This window comes from Tachyglossus aculeatus, chromosome 9, assembly GCF_015852505.1.
Source record: "Tachyglossus aculeatus isolate mTacAcu1 chromosome 9, mTacAcu1.pri, whole genome shotgun sequence".
NCBI lineage: Eukaryota > Metazoa > Chordata > Mammalia > Monotremata > Tachyglossidae > Tachyglossus > Tachyglossus aculeatus.
In genome coordinates, this window is record NC_052074.1 from 62,922,388 (window position 1) to 62,927,840 (window position 5,453).

At 40.9% G+C, this 5,453-nt stretch overlaps 1 non-coding gene across 1 annotated transcript; it reads right to left on the reverse strand.

Moving 5' to 3' along the window:
* Nucleotides 1–1,302: 1,302 nt before the first annotated feature.
* Nucleotides 1,303–1,440, reverse strand: LOC119932671. The gene has a single exon (XR_005452413.1). It is a non-coding gene; the product is annotated as a small nucleolar RNA SNORA7 (small nucleolar RNA).
* Nucleotides 1,441–5,453: the final 4,013 nt, after the last annotated feature.

The window sequence follows — 5,453 nt, forward strand, 5'->3', positions numbered from 1 at the left end:
GCACATGGTAAGCACTCAATATATCTATCACTGCTTGATTTATTTTACCGTCTGTCTCCCTCTCTAGATTATAACTTCCTTGTGGTCAGGGCATTTGTCTACCAACTCTGTTATATTGTACTCTCCCAAGTGATTAGTACAGTGCTCTGCAAATAGTAAACTCTCAATAAATATAATTGCTTGATTGATTCACGAAGTTGGTTAACTCAGAGGTAATGTAGAGCTCATTGCATTGGTTTTTATTCCATAGTCTTTCTTCTAGGAGCAACGCATTCCAAATTCAGTTCATTCATTCATTCAATCATATTTATTGAGTGGTTACTGTGTGCAGAGCACTGTACTAAGTGCTTGGGAAGTACAAGTTGGCAACATATAGAGACGGTCCCTACCCAACAGTAGGCTCACAGTCTAGTTGAGTAGCTAACAGCAGTGACATGCTCAGCCCAGACTATCCTCCTCCTCTAACTTTCTAGTAGAGTCTTTCTCATGAAATACACTTTGATTTGGGGGACAGCCTTTCAAAGGTGAGAAGCAGCATGGCTTAGTGGATCGAGCATGGGCGTGGGTGTTACAAGAACCTGGGTTCTATTCTTGGTTCTGCCAGTCATCTGTTGTGTGACCTTGGGCAATTCACTTCACTTCTCTGGACCTCCTCATCTGTAAAGTGGGCATTGAGAGTGTGAGTCTCATGTAGGACAGATACAGTGTCCAACCTGAATTACTTGTATCTACCCTAGCACTTAGAACAATGCTTGCACATAGTAAGTGCTTAACAAGTACCATAATAATAATAATAATTATTAATTATTATTATTATTACAGATGAAATCTTTCTTAGACAATTGTGATCTACCCAGAAGGCTAGGAAAAGATCATCCAACCCTAAGCCTAACCCAGGAGATCAATCAATCCATGTTTCCTCAAGCATTCCATTTCCATCAATAGAGACATAATTCTTGGGTGGATGGGTAATTTGTTGACTGAGAGAGTCAATTCTTGCATTTTCATGGAGATGTCTAACGGCCATAAGAAAAAAATAAAAAATGAAAATCATCAAACTAAACCTCCCAGAAATCTTGTCTTGTCTTACACTGTCGAGTTGTCTCCGACCCATAGCAACTCCACTGATGCATCCCTCCCAGAATACCCCAACACCATCTGCAATTGTTCTGGTAGTGTATCCATAGAGTTTTTTTGGTAAATATATGGAAGTGGTTTCCCATTGCCTTCTTCAGTGCAGTTAGCTTGAGTCTCTGCCCTTGACTCTCCCATGCTGCTGCTGCCCAGTGCAGGTGAGTTTTGACTTGTAGCAGATTGCCTTCCACTTGCTAGCCACTGGCCAAGCTAAGAATGGAATGGGTAGGTCCCTGCTTGACTCTCCCTCCCCTAGCTGAGACTGGTAGGGTACTGGAAACTCTCCAGTTATGATCCTGAGAGGTACCCAGAAATCTACATAATCCAAAAATGAAATATATTGCAAGCACAATGAACAGAACTCCATCCAGTTAAACCAATCCCAGAGTAACCACCATGTTGTATTAGGGTACTAAATCAATTCGATACAATTCTCATTAACTCAATGCGAGTTACCAAAGGCTTTTGAAGAAAATTAAAATTATCTCTGGAAAGTACAAACAGCTTTCCTAATTTGTATTCAGTTGGTGGAAACCATCAATTAAAGATTACATACTCATAAATGATACAAAATACTTTAGAATCAATACACTTAAATTCTTCCTTTGGGATTATTCCAACTAATGAGATGTTTTAAACACATTGGAGGTTTTCTTTTCTTCAGGTGGTCCTGTGTGACAGAATTTCTTCAATTTACTACTGGGAACCCTGGGAGTAAGTGAAATCCTGAGATTTGCCAAGGAGAAAAAAATGAGATGAGGCTTCAGGTCTCCTCCTGGCTTCCAGCCTGATGTTCACCCACGCACTCTTGACATCTCTTTAAATGAGGCCCATTTTACAAAAGGACACAGAAACCATCTGGTACTAGAAACTTCTCACCTTGGCAGAGAAAGCAGAATGTTTCGCAACTATAATTAGGAACAGTCTCAAGGAAAAAAATTCCTCAGTTTGAAGTTGGAATTAGATGCTGGAGCAAGATATTCAGAGTGCATTTTTATATTTTCAAAAAAGGGGAGGTGTAATGACTCCACAGCCTATCATCACCATCGCCATAATTTGTTTAATCACAATCATCATCATCATCAATATTTAATAAGAGTCTGCAATTTGTAGAACATTGCGTTATGCCTACTATATACCAATAATTGCACTAGGTTTCTGGGGAACATACGATAACAGCCAAGTATCTAGGCCTAGACCTCAAAGAATTTACAATCTAATAGGAAAAACTGGTAAGCACAGATTGAGCCTATTTAATAGAAAGAAGAATAAAGGCATGAATCCAATGTGAAAAAAAAAGCATGCCAAAATGAATAAATAAATGCATTATTCATTATTATTTTAATACATGTGGAATGTATTAAAATAATTTATGTATATGCACATCATTTTTGAGATAGAGAATGAAATACGTGAAAGGGAAGATTCGTAGAGAGACAAAGCAAGAGGTGGAGAATTATCATTCATACTTGAAGAAGAAGGCACTGCTGATGAGTTAGAGAGTGAAATACGTGAAAGGGAAGATTCATAGAGAGGCAAAGCAAGAGGTGGAGAATTATCCTTCACACCTGAAGAAGACGGCACTGCTGATGAAGGTCACCTATGGAATTGATGTGTGACTGAAAAAAATATATACGGGAGTGGTAAGGGTGGCTGATGATGGGATGATATGATGAGGTTATAAATCAATAGTACTTATTGAACGCTTATGCTGTGCTGAGCACTGTACTCTTGGAAGAGTAAAATAGAGTTAGAAGACACCCGTAGATTGTGAACCGCTCAAGGGGGAAAGGGTGGTGTTTAATTCCCACTTGTATTTGCTTTCTCAGTGCTTAGTACAGTGTTCTGCACACAGTAAGAAGTGAATGCAAATTACTACTACTACTATTACTCCTCCTCCTCCTACTGATAATAATAATAATAATTGTGTCATTTGTTAAGTACTTACTATGTGCCAGACGCTGTTCTAAGTGCTAGGGTGGATACAAGCAAAGCGGATTAGACACAGCCCTTGTCCCACATGGAGCTAACAGTCTTAATCCCCATTTTACAGCTGAAGTAACTGAGGCACAGGGAAGTGAAGTGACTTGCCCAAGGTCACACAGCAGACAAGTGGCAGAGCTGGAATAGAACTCAGTTCCTTCTGATTCCCAGGCCTGAGCTCCACCTTCCATTATTATTACTACTACAACAAATGCCGTGATTATTATTATCATCGTTACTATACTATTGTACCAGCTTTTGAGATGCGTAAGGAGGGAAAGGAATCTGTTCCAAAGTGCATAATTGGTGGACGGTTAATAAGGAAGGAAGTGGTGAAGTTGCAGTGAGTGTGAGGAAATGAGAACTAATCAGGGAAGGCCTCTTAGAGGATGTGTGATTTGCAAAAGAGCTGGAAGGTAGGGAGGAAGTTCCAGAAAGAAGATCTTGAGTATGAGGGAAGTGGAGATTTGCTGAGGAAGAAAGAGGGTAAAAGGAGAAACCAGCATCTGTCTCCCAAGCAGGAGACAGTTCCAGTCATAAGTTTACCACTTTCACTGGCAAGGAAGTTAGAGCCTGTGTATATTTTTCAAACATTCAGATAATCTTCAGATTCATATCAGCCTCAAATCCTTCTATCTCTATATCCTTTGTAGCATCATCAGGGATAAGCAGTCTGTTAAGCTCCCAGTAAGCAGTCACAGAGATAACGCTTGACTCCAGGGGGGAAGTAGAAGCTGGATGGAGTGATGGTTTGTAGACAGAACTGGAAGTTATACTGAAGGACTGAGATCCTGCCCTCAACCTGTCTACTGGAGAGGACATTATCCAACCACCAACCGAATCAAAATGAAACTTCAGATCACAGTGTGACATCAGGCAAATGTCAACACCCTTATGAAAGCACGTTCAAATTTCATTTATAAAATACCTAACCCTCTGTACCTCGTAAAATTATTTGCTCCTGCTCCTCGTCTCTCCCTGAGCACCATTTTCAACTCCATACTCACTGATGGCTCCTTCTCCTCTGCTTTCAATCATGTCGACCTGTCTCCTATGCTAAACCGTCGCTGGACCCGTCTGCACCATCCAGCTATCACCCCCTCTAGGATTCTTATCCTAACTCCTCGAATTGGTTGTTTATCTCTGGTTCATTCACCTCCTCTCCTCCAACTTCTTTCATGATCCTCTATGATCCAGCTTCCACCACCTCCACTCACCAAATCTGCTCTCTCCAAAGTCATAAATGACCTCTTCCTTGTCAAATCTAATGGACACTACGCCACCCTAATCCCCCTTGACCTCTCAGCTACCTTTGCAACTATGGGCCGGTCCCTTCCCCCCAAAAAACACTCTCACCTTCATTTCTCTGACTCAGTTCACTCCAAGTTCTTCTACCTCATTGGATGTTTTTTTTCTCAGTCTCTTTGTCAACACATCCCTTACCTTCAACTCTTAACTTATAACCGACTCGCATAGCTCAGTTCTGGGGTCCTTTCTATTTTCTAATTATACCCACTGCCTTGGGGAAGCCAACCTCTCTCACAGCTTCATCTATCATCACTTTTCATTCATTCATTCAATCATATTTATTGAGCACTTACGGTGTGCAGAGCACTGTACTAAGCTCTTGGGAAGTACAACTGAGCAACATATAGAGACAGTCCCTACCCAACAGCAGGCTCACAGTCTAGAATCTCATGTTTCTCAGAAGAAGGAGCATGGTATAATGAGGCAGTGTATGTCATAATGGAGAAAACACAGGCCTGGAGTCAGATGGGCATGGGTTCTAATCCTGCTCCACCACTTCTCTGCTGTGTGTCCTTGGACAACTCACTTCACTGCCCTGTGCCTCAGTTACCTTATCTGGAAAATGGGGATTGAGACCATAAACCCCGTGGAACTGGGCCTTTTTTCAAGCTGATTTGTTTGTATACACCCCAGTGCTTAGTATAATGTCAGGCACATAGTAAGTGCTTAACAAATGCCATAATTATTATTATTATGTTTCTTCCTGCCTCCATGACATCACTTTATAGATGCCTCAGTGGCACCTCAAGCTCAGCATGTCCAATAGTGCTCTCCTAGTAATCCCTTGCAAATCCTCCCTTTCTCCTATATATGTATATTTTTATCACTGATGCCCCTACTGTCATCCTCTATGGCTTTTAAGCCTGCAACTTTGGCATTATCCTGCTTTATGATTTTGGACAAATAGCATTAGAACCAGGAATAATTCATTCATTCATTCAATCATATTTATTGAGCGCTTACTGTGTGCAGAGCACTGTACTAAACGCTGAATAATCTATCTGTTCTCTTCATCCTATAGTTTGTAA